Consider the following 18,374-nt stretch of genomic DNA (forward strand, 5'->3'; position numbering starts at 1 on the left):
AAAGACAAAAATAACCCAAGCATGATTTAGATCATGAGATAAAACAATTTCAATTTACAATGGAAAATCATTATTCACAAAAAAAACTTGATAGTAGGCAATAACATGAATGAGATCAACACTAACCCAAATTCAAAATCTAAAAATAATAATTTATTATTAATCCAACTAAGATCACTAGAGGAAAAGTAACCAAGCTACTGACCAAACATTGTCCAAACTTAGACGGATGCCTTTGAACGAAATGAACTCGCACACATGTTGAGAATATAGACATATAACAAAAGGTACTGACAGAAAATTAGGACTAATGCAGCAGGTTGAAATTGTTTATCATAATAACTTACGACGTGACCGATAATAGCAAACGGGTTCAACGAATAGGAGCGCCACATATGAGTTTCCATATTCTAACTTAGGCGATCAATCCACATAGAAATTCATGACTCAAAGTAAATATTACGATTTAAATCTAACTCTAAATATACAGCAAATGGCAAAACCAAACGGGAGGGATTTTTAGGGAGGAAAAATTACTATGACAGATTCACTTTAAAACAGAGATGACACGGATCAGATTTTGAAGATAAAGTGGATGAAATCAGACCCCTATTTAAACAAATGGGCAACCATATTCTTCAAGTTAAGGATGTATCCTATCTCAACCTATTCAAACATTAATCTAGAAATAATGAGTTAAAGAGTTTAGGATGCATAAGGCTTAAGTGTTCCCAAATAACGACATGGCATACGAAACTCCAAAATACAACACTTTAAGGGATAAAAAGATGAACAATAGAAGTCAAACTTTGCAGAGAAAAGCTGGAAATAGGGCATATGCACCCTGGAGAAAGAAAAATGAAGTGCTCACTTGAAATAACCTGACAAACGATCAAGTAGATAACCAAAATGAGCAGTGATGAGCACAATCCAAGAACTCAAAACAGTAGCAGATACGACATACAACTTGAAAATTTCAGGAAAAACAGCAGCAAGAACCGGAAACTAAGTAAATAAAGAGTTAAGAGCCGTATACCTTTTGATGAGCAGCGAATCGGGACTGGAACAAACTGATTACAAAAGAGCTTCCACCACTACGCGAGGTTCCGACGGAATTGAGTGGACAGAATGCAGGAATTGAGTGGACAGAATGCAGCAAACGGGAGCAAAAACTGAACCAAAATGACTTCAAGAAGTTTTCTCTTGAGTGTATTTCTTCCTCTTTAAACACTAGTTATTTTCCGATATTTTCTCTAACATGAATTTTCCAACTAAAGAATTTCTTCCAAAAATAAAATCCTCCCCCCTTAGCAGTGAATAAGAAGAGAATATATATAGGCAAAATTAGGGTTCGGATTTTTTTTTGGGGGGGGGGGGGNNCACCGGACCGGAACGAACCGGTACCGGACCGGAACGGGACGGTTTGACCGGGTTGTTGACCGGTACCGGGATGAACCGGACCGGAATTACCGGGATGGAGGCTCAGTTCCGTCCCGTCCCACTATATACCGGGATAGAACCGGGACGGACCGGAATGGACCGGAACGGAACGGAACGGGATAAACGGGATGACACATATAGCTATTTGAAAAAATAATTATTTTTTTTGAGTAATTTTGAATTACGAAAATTCGAATGTTTTTTTTATTTTTCTAAGTTATATTAGTTTATAGTATTTAAGTTTTAAAATTTATAATAATTTTACTTAAGTTTATTTTAAAGATTTTTTTTTTTAATTTTTACGTATATAAGTTGTAAGTTAAGTTTAATAAAGTTTTTTTTTTAGTTTTTGCGCTTATGTAGTTATGTTATAAGTTTTAAAGATTTGAATCTTTTGAAGTTTATAAGTTATTAAGTTATACTTATAACTTGTAAGTTAAATAACTTAAGTTTGTAATTTTAAAAAAATTAAATAAACAAAAAAGAAATGCTAATAAAAGTAAATAATGACAAAAATATTATTTTTTATTTTAATTAAAAATGATTTACCGGGACCGGACCGGTACCGGACCGGACCGGAACGGNGGGGGGGGGGGGGGGGGGGAAGGTGAAAAACGGATAGAAAAAGGATCCATTCAAAATTCAAATGCCATAAATTCCTTTCACCATTTTAGGGAAACACCCTTTATTCGGAAATTTTGCCCCATTCCGAAAGAGGAAGGGGAGAAACGCGTGCTACTGCAACGAAAAGGGAATTTTGTCGTTGCTCGCTGCTCCTCCTTTTTGGAATCGTTGTTGTTCACGCGAGGTAGAAAAAGCGTGGATACTGGGATGTTTGTATCGTACGCGTTGCTATCTGGGTTTCTTGGGGAACGTCGGATTGGACCGGGTTTGTTGTTCGAGTTTTCTGGGCTCGATTTTGCAGCGTATTGGTTGGGAATTTGCTGGGTTTTGGTCTTGCGAAGAAGAAGGCACTGGTACAGGGGTGGGGTCGGGCACATGGGTTTGATATTTGTGTTGTTATATTGTTTGGATATATTGCTGGTATTGTATGTATATTGGGTTGGGTTACAGGGGTTATTTTAGAAGAGAAAGTGGGCCGGCAGTTAAGGGTAATTTGGGCTGAAAATGGCCCAATATTTGGTACTTTAAAGATTTAAAAGGGGTAAAAGGGAATGGCTAAAATCGGAAATAAAGTATAGCCACATTGAATTTAATTTGCGACTTCGGCTAAAATCTAAATAAGATGAATTATTTAAAACTAATTAACGAGCTTCTTAATTTTACCAAAATAAAATAATCAATTTAATTATAAACTAAATAATTTAAAATATAAACTATTATATAACTAAATAATTAACTAAAATGTTTGATTAAAACAAAATATTTTTGAGACGATTTTCGAATATTCATAAAATATGCTAATTATATATGTAATTATGTAAAACATATATATTATCTAAAAATTAAAAAAAAAGTGACAAAACTATTTATTTTTTTGATTTTTTCTTTATTATAAAACTAACTATTTTTAAAACGTTTAAAATTGAAAAAGCTCGATAATCAATCTATATTGTGGATGTCCAAAATTGGGTGTCAACATAGTGTAGGTGTACATAAGAGAAATTTCGAACGTTCATAATTTTTGCTTGAGCTGTTAGTTTCCGGTATAGAAAAACTCTATTTCACACTCCATACCTCATTTGAACTTATAAATACCTATAATTACCCATTCGAACTAACACACATAAATTTTTAAATCATCACAAACACCCACAAAAAAATTTGGTCAAAAAACTACATGCAATCAATGTGTGCCTCTCTTGAAGGCAAACAATGTATACTACCATATGTTTTAGTACGTAATGAATTAGGTGAGACATGACATATGAAAATTGTAGGTCAATGAGTTTTATTTCAAATGCCACCAATTTTGTATCATTTAATGTTTAATGTAAAGCATATTGACTATTTTACCCGAGATTAGTGTAGTTGTAAATAAGAGAAACATTAAACGCTCATAATTTTGGCTTTAGATGTTAGTTTCCGGTATAGAAAAACTTTATTTCACGGTCCATACCACATTTGAACTTATAAATACCTAAAATTACATATTCAAACTAACACACATAATTTATTAAATCATCACAAATACCCACAAAAAAATTATTAAAAAAACGACATGCAATCAATGTGTGCCTCTCTTGAAGGCAAACAATGTATACTACCATATCTTTTAGTACGTAATGAATTAGGTGAGCCATGACATATGAAAATTATAGGTCAATGAGTTTTCTTTCAAGTGCCACAAACTTTGTAACATTTAATGTTTAAAGTAAAGTATTATGACCATTTTACCAAAGACTAGTGTAGTTGTGAATAAGAGAAATTTCGAACGTTCATAATTTTTGCTTTAGATGTTACTTTCGGGTATAGAAAAACTCTATTTCACGGTCCATGCCTCATTTGAACTTATGAATACCTATAATTACCGATTCGAACTAACACACAATTTATAAAATCATCACAAACACGCAAAAAAAAAATTGGTCAAAAAACTACATGCAATCAAAGTGTGCCTCTCTTGAAGGCAAACAATGTATACTACCATATCTTTTAGTACGTAATGAATTAGGTGTCACGCCCCGAGCCTACACCCTGGACGTGACTGGCACTCGAAGACCATTGCTGGCCCCCAAGCGAACCCTTGGCCTGGCTTTCTTAACTCAGCGGAAAACTCAATGCAATGCAAGATTTTAAAACAACCTGACTGAAATAAAATCTGGCCACAAAGGCAACTCGAGTTTCAAAATAGAATATTTACATATATACATAGATGAGAGACTCCAAACTAACTGACTGACTGTCTATGAAGCCTCTGAAATACTGAGATGGATGGTGGGACACACCCCAAGACATCCTAATAAAACAAAACTTGAGAGAACAAAATAACCGAGTCCTACGGAATGCAAAGAGGCTCACCACTGACTCTGAAGTACTCAACTGGAACAACGGCGAACCGGATGCTGGCCTTGGGTACCTGTGTCTGCATCATAATAAGATGCAGGCCAACTGGCATCAGTACATTGAATGTACGAGTATGCGAGCTGGAAAGCTAAACCACAACTCAAGCTTGAAAAGAGTACAAAGGAACTCTTACCTTGGCTATGTTCAACTCATGAATAACTGAACTCAATATATAAAGCAATAAGACACATGCAATATATAAAGCTTGTAAAACAGTGTAAGCAACTCAGCTTTGTTAAAGATAAAACAATAACAACCCAACTTTACTTATATAAAAGTAATATAACTTTAGTGGGAGACGCTTTCAACCGACAATCACGACTATGAGCCCTAGTGGTGATACAATGTTTTACCTCACGTTGCCCAAGGACCATCTTATACCTTGCCGTGATATAGGAAGCTAACTTTACTAAGTGGATCTACTAGCTTAATCTTACGGGTTCATCTAAAAAGTATGACCCGTTAACTCCCATGTTGGCGCATGGTTCTTATGGAGAGTTGAGTTTTTATGAACTCGTGTCCCCAATTCGGTGCTCAAGACTACTCCCAAAAATACTTAGCTCATAAGTGTTTTAAAGACATCTTTCTTTATTTGAGATAATTACTCAAAACTTTGCCCGAAGGCTCACTTGGAAACAATGTTCCTTTTTCTTGAAAACTAGCCCAAAGGCTCTTTTGGAATCATAGTTCCTTTCTTACTCAAATGTAAAACCATTTGGAAACATCTTTGGGAATACACAGTTCCCTAATAACTTTTGAGAATGAACTCAACTTTAAACTCTTAACTTAACTTGAAACTCGACTTAACTTGAAACTTGAGCCTTAAAATGAAGTTAAAACATTCAACAAAGACTCTTGGAAAGCTTTAAAGACTTGCTTTGACTCCCTTTTGAACTTCTAGACTCAACTCTTAACTTCCCTTGACTTGGAAACTTACTCTCCTTGAATTGGAATCATGGATTCAAGGTATTTGATCACGTGTTATAGACGAGTTCTTGACGTTTAAACGTACCTTGGGGTGTTGGAAACAACTAGGGAACATAGGTACAACACCTAGGAACATGTATGAGAAAGTGGGGAAGGAATGGGAAAGCTTGGCACTCTTGGCGCTCTGAGAGGCGCAGAGCGCCAGACCTCAAACTTCAGCGAGGTCTGGTTGGGGCGGCGTCCCAAGGGCTGGACCTCAGAGTCCCTCTTGGGGCGCGCTGGCTGGCGCAACTCCCCTGCCCTTTTCCCCGAAAACTTGACTTTTCTCCTCCTTTTCTCCAACTCTAAACCTTCCAATATTCAAAGCTTCAACCCCCAAGCACTTAGGATCATCAAAACCCTTAACATACACTAGTTTCAACTCAAAAACACCACCGGAAACATACACCAAACCAACAAGAACTACAACACAACACAACTACAACTTCAAAAATTCCAACCAACAACTTCAACAACACAACCAATCTTTTCTCAATAATAAAAATGAGTTTGGTGTGTGGGGGAAAGGATCAACCCAACACTAAAGACTCACATACCTAATAGGGATCACCCCCGAAGATATCCACAACGATCTTTTGACGAAATCTTGCTTCTTCTACTCCTTTCTCTCCTCTTCTTCTCTTCTTCACTCTCAAACCCTTACTTTCACTCTTTAAAATGAGGAAAAATGATCACAAATCAGTCTTACAACTTAATATATATCCAAAGACAAGGCTAGGGAAAAGACCAAAATACCCTTACAATTTCCGGACAGATTTCCTGCCAACTGCCCAACTTTCAAAGGGCATAACTCGCTCATACAAACTCGGAAACGAGCAAACTTTATGGAGTTGGAAAGATCATTCCACGGACTTTGCAAACATGACTGGAACCACACCTAGATCATCCCGAACTAGGAGTTATAACTGTTCAAAGTTGGCCGAAAATTCATTATTTTCCATACTTAGCCAAATTTCCAGATTTTGAAATTTCACACATTTTTTTTCCAAAAATGACTATTTCCAATTTCAAGCTTTTTCAAAGTTATTTCAAATTGTCGGATGTTACATTAGGTGAGCCATGACATATGAAAAGTGTAGGTCAATGAGTTTTCTTTTAAATGCCACCAGCTTTGTATCATTTAATGTTTAAAGTAAAGTATTATGACCATTTTACCAGAGACTAGTGTAGTTGTAAATAAGAGAAAATTCAAACGTTCATAATTTTGGCTTTAGATGTTAGTTTCGGGTATAGAAAAACTCTATTGCACGGTCCATACCTCATTTGAACTTATTAATGCCTATAATTACCCATTCTAACTAACACACATAAATTATTAAATCATCACAAACACCCACAAAAAATTTTGGTCAAAAAACTACATGCAATCAATGTGTGCCTCTTTCGAAGGCAAACAATGTATACTACCATATCTTTTAGTACGTAATGAATTAGGTGAGACATGACATATGAAAATTGTAGGTCAGTTAGTTTTCTTTCAAATGCCACCAATTTGTATCATTTAATGTTTAAAGTAAAGCATTATGACCATTTTACCGTAGACTAGTGTAGTTGTAAATTAGAGAAATTTTGAACGTTCATAATTTTTGCTTTAGATGTTAGTTTTGGGTATAGAAAAACTCTATTTCATGGTCCGTACCTCATTTGAACTTATAAATACCTATAATTACCCATTCGAACTAACACACATAATTTATTAAATCATCACAAACACCCACAAAAAAATTTGGTCAAAAAACTACATGCAATCAATGTGTGCCTCTCTTGAAGGCAAACAATGTATACTACCATATCTTTTAGTAAGTAATGAATTAGGTGAGCCATGACATATCAAAATTGTAGGTCAATGAGTTTTCTTTCAAATGCCTCAAATTTTGTATCATTTAATGTTTAAAGTAAAGCATTATGACCATTTTACCAGAGACTAGTGTAGTTGTAAATAAGAGAAACTTCGAACGTTCATAATTTTGACTTTAGATGCTAGTTTCCGGTATAGAGAAACTATATTTCATGGTCCATACCTCATTTGAACATATAAATACCTATAATTAGCCATTCGAACTAACACACATAATTTTTTAAATCATCACAAACACCTAAAAAGAATTTGGTCAAAAAACTACGTGCAATCAATGTGTGCCTCTCTTGAAGGCAAACAATGTATACTACCATATCTTTTAGTACATAATGAATTAGGTGAGCAATGACATATGAAAATTGTAGGTCAATGAGGTTTCTTTCAAATACCACCAATTTTGTATCATTTAATGTTTAAAGTAAAATATAATGACCATTTTACCAGGGACTAGTGTAGTTGTAAATGTTCAGTACTATACACTTTTTTTTTACGAAAATTTTGAGAGATGCAACCTTAACTTATTTTGGACTATTGAATTTCAGGAAGTGGAAGTTGAATCCGTACTTGCTGCTGAGTGCATGGATCGAAATGATGAAGCCTTGTCATGATCTGTTCTCTTGCTCCATCTTGTCTGCTGCATTTACTATCAGAATTGATCGAAATGATATAATTATTGATCTACAACAGCTTCTACTACTATTGATATTCAACTGGCTGTCTTTTCTTTAGTGCCGAAGATTACTTTCTTTAATCTTGCCAGTAAGCTTACCATAGTCGGGAAATTCATAAAGGGAAAACTAAATATGGAAGAGTTAAGAAAGCAATTTACTAGCTAATTTCAGCTTTTGGGATCGGTTAAAATAGCTTAATTGATTATAGAAAGCATTATTTCTCGAAATGTCGCTCCATGTAGACACACTAGAAGTTCGAAGGAGATAAAGCAAAGGGACCTGTATCTTTGCTCCTTTGTCTTTTTGGAATAGAGACCGTCAATAGACTTGTAGAAGATGGTGGGATGAGAAGGGGATTTGATATTGTCCCTCAAAGAAGAGAGTTATGGTCACATTCTATCTATTGTTCACTAATGATACTACCATTGGTTAGACAATTTCTATACCATATTGAATGATTGTAATGGCTTAAAACTCTGTCAACGTGGTGTTGGCCTAATTTGGTAGTGACAGTGGCCAAGCCTTAAAGCCAACTGTGCATACTCTTGACAATGTCTTGGCAAATTATTCATGTAATACTTGTCACTTATTCCCCCCAAAAAGAACAGAACTGATGTGTATATTGTTAGCATGATGGACAACTAAATGATTGTATATATTAATGTAATTATATAATGATATAAATTAGCATGATCATATACATTTGTTGTAGAATCAAAGGAATAAATATTGTGATAGAATAGCTGATTTGGAGGGATAGCAAGGCAGATTTAGAGGGATTGAATAGCAGATTTGTAGAGATAGAATAGCTGATCTTTAGGGATAGGAATGGCGGATCTTTAGGGATGTGTAATCTTTATTTTCTCTCACTTTGAGAGGCATTAAGCAGAAGATTGACATATAAATGGAAATTGTGGTGAGTTAGATGTCAGTTAAGGACTTCAACTGAATGTATCTGTTCATTTTCATTGCTATACAGTTAACTGAACATCCGTTTACATTGAGAAATGATTCGCTCGCATTTTGTGTCCTTTATTACTAGTCATATGTTCAAATTTTGTCAGATACAACCATAACTTGTTTTCTGCTATTGAATTTCAGGAAGTGAAAGCTAATGTTGAGCACTCATCGATCCATACTTGCTGACTGCATGGATTGAAATGATAAAGTCATGACATTTCTGTTTTTGATGTTTATTTTGATACATTACTGATCTTTCTTGCTTGCCAAGTTGAACAATGATCAGTTTTGCCTTCTCCATTGTATTCGTACCCGAATTGTAACACTATCTTGTTACCAGATTTACAATCGTGTTAAAAACTTGGTTTTGTATAAGTCTTTTGTTGTATAATTAGATATTTGAATGTCTCTAGAAGGTGAAGATAACTCAATATTGTTGAGTAACGGAATGAAATAGGTCCAAATGAAGCAAGATATGGAAATCGGAATGAACCCAACTCCTGTGTTTATGTATGTTGTAATTTGTATGATCAGGTTTTATCAGGGTTACTATATGTGTTAGGAGGATGTGGTGTGCTGGTCTACGTTGAAGTATGAAGAGTTCTGTTTTCATTTTCCTTTTCTGATCTGGAAGTGTTTCGTTCTTTTATAACATTGGTGTAAAAGGAGAATCTTCTTTTTTTTCATGATAAAAAGCCTTAAAACCAACTCTGCATATTCTTGACAATGTCTTGCCAAATTTTTCATGTTATACTTCTCTTTTATCGAGTAATCTTTTTGAAAAGGCATCAAGAAGATGCAAATCTGTTTTGACTAAAGTTGGCTTGACTTACTGCGGAAGTACTCCAAATGTCATAACTACCAATGTGGAGCTTCACAATTAATTGTGTGGTTTTCTTGGGGCTTCTTCCCTTGCTTTTCCAATAACCGTGGACACCCTCTCTCACATCCAAAACCAACGACTAGTTCTCTTCAAACCACTGGTAACACCTATGTTTCACCGGACCCCTAAAACCAAAAATCGGAACCCCCTCCTACAGATACCATTAACAACAATATCCACAAAGAGGACTACAATCAGAATGTACAGCAACAAAAACAATGTCCCTGGTGGCAAATCAAACACCGTTGTTCCATCAAAGCCCACATTTGCTGCTACTGTCCAAATAATTCTAGCAGCTACGGCAGCTTCTACCACTATTAATATTCAACATGGGAGTTGGCTGTCTTCTTTAGTGCCGAAGATTACTTTCTTTAATCTTGCCAGTAAGCTTACCATAGTCGGGAAATTCATAAAGGGTAAACCAACTATGGAAGAGCTAAGAAAGCTATTTATTAGCCAATTTCAGCTACAGAGATTGGTTAAAATGGCTTAATTGATTATAGAACAGTGTACATTCATTTCTCTGATGAATAACATCTGGTTATATCATTAAAAGCTTCAATAAGACCTTTTTTTGTCGGACATAAAGGTACAGCCAGCCTCATTGTCATGTATATCCAAATCATCAGCCAAATAAGTAAAGAACCAAGCCAAATAACAGTCCAGGTGCTCAAACAAAATCTCATTCACATCGTCTTTTCCAATGTTTTTACCAACTGCATAGGCTTCAAAATCTGTAGAAATCAATCTCTATCTTTTACTAGACTTTCCACAAATCTCCGCCATCTAGTTTCTGAGAACGTGTGTTGCACGTGCGAATAATTGTATTGTTCCCTTTTTGTTGGTGTTTATTTTTTTCCATTAGTTAGCAATGTTGTCTTAATAAGAGCCTAACTATTTTGCCTAAAAAAAAGATACTAATAACAATAATATCCCAGAGAGGACTACAATCAGAAAGGCAAATTGAAGCCCACATTTGCTGCTACTGTTCAAGCAACTCTGGCAGCTACAACAGCTTCTACTACTATTGATATTCAACATGGGACTCATCTCGGTAAGCCAGCTATCTGCTTTAATGCCAAAGATTACTTTTTTTTTCGTAAATAAAGGTCCAACATGCCTCAGCCCTCATTTATATCTAAACCATCTGCCAAATAAGTCAAGAACAAAGTCCATATCTCACTGCTTTCTTACTCGACTCTATAGTTATGAAACTGGCTCATATATATCCTTACCGTTATACAAATGACTCACATATACCCTTACCGTTACAAAAAGAGCTCACATATACCCTTCATCTAACGGAAGTGAAAAAATTAGTTTTAAATTTTTAAAAGAATCATGTAAGGGTATATATATGATTTTTTTGGCCAAATTCAAGGTATATTTTAATCTTTTTCATACAAAAATTATTTTTTGACTTCTTTGATTATTATTATTTGAGTTTCTTATTCTATTTTTTCTTTCATTCTTTAGTGTAAAGAAAAAATTTAAAACTAATTTTTTTGCGGCTATATTTTAATTTAGTTTTTGCATTTGTAAAAATAAAATAAAGAATGGGGCATCTATAATAAATTTTACAAGAAAATTAGTGAAACATAAATAAATTTGACTATATGGATTTAAATTAGTCGTTGAAACAAAAAAGTCAAAAAAAAATATGTGTGAGGAGGATCAAATATACCTCATATATGGATTATATTTTTTTCAAAAAAATTAAATTAAAAAAAATTGGTTGGTAGGCGTAGGTCTAAATATCACTCAATATTAGGAAATTGTGCTACTTCACTGCCTGCTCTGCTTCTGGTGCTGCTGCCTCACTTCACAGAAAAATCACTTTCTGCTTTGCTCTTTTCACTTGACAGAAAAACATCCGGCGGCAATGTTTCCGTTTGTTTCTTTTCGGGATTGGATTCATCAGGCGGTTCACATCATTTTTCTCAAATTCTTCTCCTGGTATAATTTCATCTTCACTCCAACTTGTACAACAAGTAATTCCGAAATTCCAAATGAAATCATAACAGACATACTCTTGAGGCTGCCCCCCAAATCTCTCTTGAAATGTATGTCCGTTTCTAAATCATGGCATCAACTCATATCTAGCCCTCATTTCGTGAATACACATCTCAAATTAAACTCAATTCATAGAGTTCTGTTTCCAGGCATCAATGGAAATTTCAACATTAGTTCTCTCCTCCCTTCCACTGTTCAAATGGGTTCTATCGCTTTAATATCTTTCGTTGTGGGTACTGCCAATGGGCTAATTTGTCTGTACAGTTACAAAGGGGAGATATATATATATGGAACCCCACCATTAGCAAGTCAAAGAAACTACTTAATTTGCCGTGGGATTCCTCTTTCTATATGAAATATGGTTTTGGATATGATGAATCACGTGATGATTACAAAGCTCTGTTTATTGATGATGAATCCGACCTGAGTTATGTGGTCAACATTTATAGTTGAGGATGGATTCTTGGAAAACACTCCATGACGAGCTTAAGGGCGTCTTTCTAATAAATCTTCCGGCTAAATTTGTCAACGGGAAGCTTTATTGGACTGCATCTACGAGTTTTTGTGATATCAATGTGCGCAAGATCATTTCTTTTGATGTAACAGACGAGACATGGGGTAGCTTGGAGCTTCCCATTTGTGGAGAAGACAATTCAAATTTCAAATTGGGAGCTGTTGGAAATGAGCTTTCTATGATTTACACTGCTAATTTAGTTGCTACTACTTCAGATGTCTGGATTTTGAAGAATAGCGGCTTACATGTATCTTGGACGAAACAGTTCAACATTGAATATCCTCAAAATGCTGGGATACATATGGGTTCTCCAACCACTTACCCATTCTCTACACATCTTCGCCACTCAACCAAGGGTGACATTTTACTTTCCCTTCCTGGAGTTATACTGATATTTGGGGGTTCAACAACAAAGCTAGAGCACACTGTTGATGTTGTTGGATGCGATCCAGTAGAATTCTATGCAGAAAGCATTGTTAATCCCTTACGATTTCTGGTAAGAATTCTGCTTAGTTTAGCTTGTATGCTCTTTTTGCACTTCTTTTTCTGTCAAATATAGGACGAGGCATTGAATATGTTTTTTTCCCCTGATAACGAGACACAACATTGAATATATTTGCTTGTATAGCTCGTAGTTCCTGTAAGCATTTCTCGTTTTTACTTAACTAGTTTCTGGACACGTGCATTGCACTTTGTTCTCTATCGTCAATTATAATAATGTTTGTATTTTGAAATAAGTTAATGTGGTCTACTACACCTTTCACCAATTTTGTGTGAGTGTCTGTATATAGTATCCTTAATAATAGAGGACGTATCAAATAATAGAGAAAGCATAACGTAGTATTCACAATTTCATTGATAGTTTGGCTTAAAACTATTTTTCTGTGATGTACAAATAATATTCGCAACTTAGAGCCTGTTTGAATTGGTTTATTTTAGGTGCTTTTAAGCACCTATGTAGTGTTTGGGTAGGATTATGCACTTGTTTTACTCTGCTCGACAAGGATTAGATTTGAACCTTGATCTCCCATAGTTTTAACTTAACGGCTAAATCGTTGGTAATTTGTAATTTCCTCTCTCCTTCCCAAAGAATGTGGTGTGATGGGTCTATCTTGAAGTATGAAAAGTTCTGTTTTTATTTTCTTTCTCTGTTCTGGAAGAATTGTATTCTTTTCTATAGACAGTCGGTCTAATTTGGTATTAACAGTGTTGAGTTAGAGTCAATATAGTGTTGCTTACAGTTTTATTGCTGACATCCTTTTACATTGAGAAATGATGATTCACTCGCATCTATGTTGTTGATATTGCTTATACTAGGTGACTATTTTTGTAGTACTATACACTTCTTTTTACGAAAATTTTGAGAGATGCAACCTTAACTTGTTTTGGACTATTGAATCTCAGGAAGTGGAAGCTGATTCCGTACTTGCTGCTGAGTGCATGGATCAAAACGATGAAGCCTTGTCATGATCTGTTTTCTTGCTCCATCTTGTCTGCTGCATTTAGTATTAGAATTTTAGTTGTATCTTGTATAATGAGGATTCATATAACTTGATTCCGCCTTGTACACCGAGAATGTTAGAGGAAACCTTGTGGATTGTTCCCCTGCTTTTCAGGGTGAGATTATTATTAGTCGTTCTAGTAAACTTAGCAATTACGAAAATGCTCCAGGTCTAATTATTGATCTACAACAGCTTCTACTAATGTTGATATTCATGAGAGCTGGCTGTCTTCTTTAGTACTGCCGAAGATTGCTTTCTTTAATCTTGCCAGTAAGCTTACCATAGTCGGGAAATTCAAAAAGGGAAAACCAAATATGGAAGAGTTAAGAAAGCTATGTATTAGCCAATTTCAGCTATTGGGATCGGTTAAAATAGCTTAATTGATTATAGAACAGTGTACATTGATTTTTTTGATGAATAACATATGGTAATATCATTAAAAGCTTCAGTAAGACCTTTTTTTTTGTCAGACATAAAGATACAACCAGCCTCATTGCCCATGTCTCGCTGCATTCTTACTCAACTCTATAGCTAATATTGGATCATGTCCATTAATCTTTGGATTGAATTGAGAATACTCTATAGCTCTCAATATCAGAATCATCACTATTGTCTTCCATAGCTAACATTATCAATAGTCTAGAAGTGATATAGTAAATAATTTATTAGGAGTCGACAAATAAAAAATATGCATGGGGAGCGTAGTAATTAAATTAAACAATAAAATAGAGATGAAGATCCAATTGAACTAATAAAAAAAAATTAATTGAAAGTAATTAAGTACCACCCCTTTTTAACACCTATTTAGGGGAGGAATCCTATATAAAGTAAACTAAATGACCTGACAAAAAAAAAAAGAGAAAAAAAGTTGCATTATCCTATTCTCTTGCTTCAGGCTTGATGATGACTGCAATAGTTCCTCACTTTGCGTAGGAAAAATGGTACCCTCTTGGAGTGCGTGAACTCTTTGTAAAAGCAATCATTTGAAATTGTAGAAAGTACTTGGCAGCATTGTGTCGATAATGAAATTTTACGCTTGAAAACGGAAGTGATCAAATTGAATGCACAACCGTCCACCTTGATGCAAGAAGTGGTTGGAGCCGGGGACGGGCCCCAAGAGGGAGCCATGTGCGATGGAGAAACGACATCATCAACTAGGGATGGGGATGGAGTTGAATGAGTTGGTGAAGCCGAATTATCAACAGGAGATGGAGATGGAGCCGCATGAGTTGGTGAAGCCGCATTATTATGAACAGGAGATGGAGATGGAGCTGCATTATCAACTGCATGACTACAATAGTTTCTCACTTTGCCAAGGAAAAATGGTACCCTCTTGGAGTGCATGTACTCTCTGTAAAAGCAATCATCTGAAATTGTTGAAAGTCCTTGGCAGCATTGAGTGGATAATGAAATTCTACGCTTGAAAACAGAAGTGATCAAATCTAATGCACAACCGTCCACCTTGGTGCAAGAAGTGGATGAAGCCGGGGTCGTGTGTGGTGGCAAAACCACATCATCAACTGGGGATGGAGCCATATGCATTGGTGAAGCCACATTATCAGTCGGGGATGGAGATGGAGTTGGTGCTGATGGTATTTTTGGGTGAGTACGCCACCACCATCGGGGCCACAATCCAATTGAAGAAGTACCAAACGATTTTGTTTTGGGTTGGGTTGCAGTGACCGTAGAAATGCCTATGCAACCCAACAATAGAAACAAACATAATAAGGTGTCACTTTTCGATGACGAAGACATGTTTCAGAAGAAAGAATGAGTAATTAATTAGCTGAGTAATATATATAGCCAAAGCAGAACTTCCGAAATCCTGTAAACTTGTATGAATAATACGGTGCAAAAGGAGTTGATATAAATAGGCAAAGAATTTAGGCGGTACTTCCCAATCCCTTTATACTTCAAATATCTAATTCTATCCAAATTTGGATTTCGGTTTATGTACAAACGCCAAAAACAATTTAAGGCGATACTTAATTCCAATCCATTTATACTTCAAATATCTACTTCTATCCAAATTAGGATTTCTATATATGTCACCTCCAGTCGTCCAATTTTAATAAAAAATTATAGTTCAAGACTGTGTTGCAATCAAACTATGACTCCTTCCCCTCAATCAAGACAGCCGCCAAAAACATTTTTTTTAAAAAAAAAATAACAACAATGAATATATTAACTACCCTTCAAAAGTTAAGTGACCTTCAAGCCCCTTAATTGAAAATTGGTTTACCAAATGAAGATGACTGAGAATCACAAAGACTTCCATATCATTATAGTAATTATTTATGATATAAAATCCAGAAAAACAATTAGAAAAAAAGTGAAAGATGTTGTTATCACAGACCATTTCCCTCCAAAAACATTGATCTCTTCGCCACGTAGCTTGGGGATCTCAGCCATGTCTAATAGGATAACACAAAGAAAAGATCCATCAGCCGTTCGCTTTCTCATAAGTTTCTATTTTTGTTTCTTCACCTAACAACATCATAAGTCTACGCAAACCTTACCCCTACCTTGACTATTTCTGTTATTATACTAACAATAAATACACACAAAAGCTGCACCATAAGACTTATGGCTGAATCGATAATCTCTGTTCTTCCTCATGAAATCATCATAGAGATCCTCTTAAAGGTTCCCCCAAAGTCTCTGTTGAAGTCATGTGTATTTCAAAATCATGGCTTGAACTAATCTCCGGCGCGAAGTTATAAAAAACCATTTGAAATTAACGGCTAACGACAAAGAATACAGCCACCACAGGATTATTTTTCAAGAATCCGCATGCAATTTTAAGGTATGCTGTCTCCCATCCATGCTTAACAAAGAACGAAGCACCGACCTATTTGACATTGGTTCTCCCACGGAAAATCCCACTATTTATACTTGGATTGTCGGTTCTATCAATGGATTGATTTGTCTGTATAGTATGATAGAGGAGACAGTTCTATGGAACCCCGCTGTAAAGAAGTCTAAGAAATTGCCTACACTGGAGCTAAATTGAGGAACGGTTGCTCTTACTATCTCAAATATGGTTTTGGATATAACGAAACATGTGATGACTACAAAGTGGTAGTTATTCAATGTATTTATGAGGATAGTGGTTCGTGTGATACTGTAGTCAACATATACAGTTTGAAGGCTGATTCTTGGAGAACAATTAATAAGTTTCAGGGGAATTTTCTAGTAAATTCTCTTGGTAAATTTGTCGATGGAAAGCTTTATTGGGCTTTATCAGCTGATGTTGATACGTTCAATATGTGCAACATCATTTCACTTGATTTAGCAGACAAGACATGGAGAAGGTTGAAGCTTCCGGATAGTTATGGAAAAGGTAGTTATCCATTGGCACTGGGAGTGATGGAAAGTCATCTTTCTGTGCTTTGTCTTAATTGTCTTGACGGAACTAATTCCGATGTGTGGATTATGAAGGATTGTGGAGTTAAAGTATCACGGACAAAGATTTTCACGATCGATCATCCTAAAGACCTTGGGGAGTTAATATTCTTTACATCCATTTTCTCCATACCTTGTTACCAGTCTGAATAAGGATGAAATTCTACTTTTACTTCCCCCTGTTGTCATGACATATAACGGTTCAACCAGAATTGTATACATTGATTTCTCTGATGAATAAAACTGTAAAATAGATATGAAGATCCGAATAAATTAATTAAAGAATTTAATTGAAAGTATTTATCTATCACCCCTTTTTAACACCTATTAAGAAGTGGAATCCTATTTAAAGTAACAAACTGTGTTGCAATCAAACTATAACTCCTTGTACACTAAGGGCACAAAACTACTACCATTCAGAAAAAAGCATCCTTCTGCTATGGTAAGTGATTCCATAATCCCTCTTCTTCTTCCTGATGAACTCATAACAGAGATCCTCTTAAGGCTTCCTATCAAATCTCTGTCGAGGATTCATATAACTAGTCTCGACTAATTTGTATATGTTAGAAAAACTTGTGTACCTAAAACCTAATATCGTGTCAGTTGTATTTTGTGTCAGACTTGTAGTTCTATCTAGTTGGTGGATTTTCAATCATTTTACTTGATTTAGTAGACGAGACATGGAGAAGGTTGGAGCTTCCGGATAGTTATGGAGGGCTGCAGGTGGTTCTGGGGAGGGCTGCAGGTGGCCATCCACGGACCACCAGGACGGACTGTGGGTCACCCTACAGTCCGTGGGTGGTGTATGTCGGTGACACCTGCAACTTCTGAAACCTGCATTTTGGTAGTTCTAGCATACGAGGTGTTACAGTATACTACCATATCCTTTAGTACCTAATGAATTAGGTGAGCCATGACATATGAAATTGTAGGTCAATGAGTTTTCTTTCAAATGCCACCAATTTTGTATCATTTAATGTTTAAAGTAAAGCATTATGACCATATTACCAGAGACTAGTTGTAAATAAGAGAAACTTTGAACGTTCATAATTTTGGTTTAGATGTTAGTTTCGGGTATAGAAAACTATATTTCACGGTCCATACCTCATTTGAA

General features: G+C 35.6%; 3 pseudogenes; 2 read left to right on the forward strand and 1 right to left on the reverse strand.

Moving 5' to 3' along the window:
* The first annotated feature begins 11,708 nt into the window (after positions 1-11,708).
* Positions 11,709-12,912, forward strand: LOC125868017 (F-box/kelch-repeat protein At3g23880-like; annotated as a pseudogene).
* A 1,834-nt stretch (positions 12,913-14,746) lies between these two features.
* Positions 14,747-15,476, reverse strand: LOC125868846 (uncharacterized; annotated as a pseudogene).
* Positions 15,477-16,441: 965 nt separating this feature from the next.
* LOC125868847 (F-box/kelch-repeat protein At3g23880-like) lies at positions 16,442-17,501 on the forward strand (annotated as a pseudogene).
* The last annotated feature ends 873 nt before the right edge of the window (positions 17,502-18,374 follow it).

The sequence above is a fragment of the Solanum stenotomum genome, chromosome 6, assembly GCF_019186545.1.
Source record: "Solanum stenotomum isolate F172 chromosome 6, ASM1918654v1, whole genome shotgun sequence".
Lineage (NCBI taxonomy): Eukaryota > Viridiplantae > Streptophyta > Magnoliopsida > Solanales > Solanaceae > Solanum > Solanum stenotomum.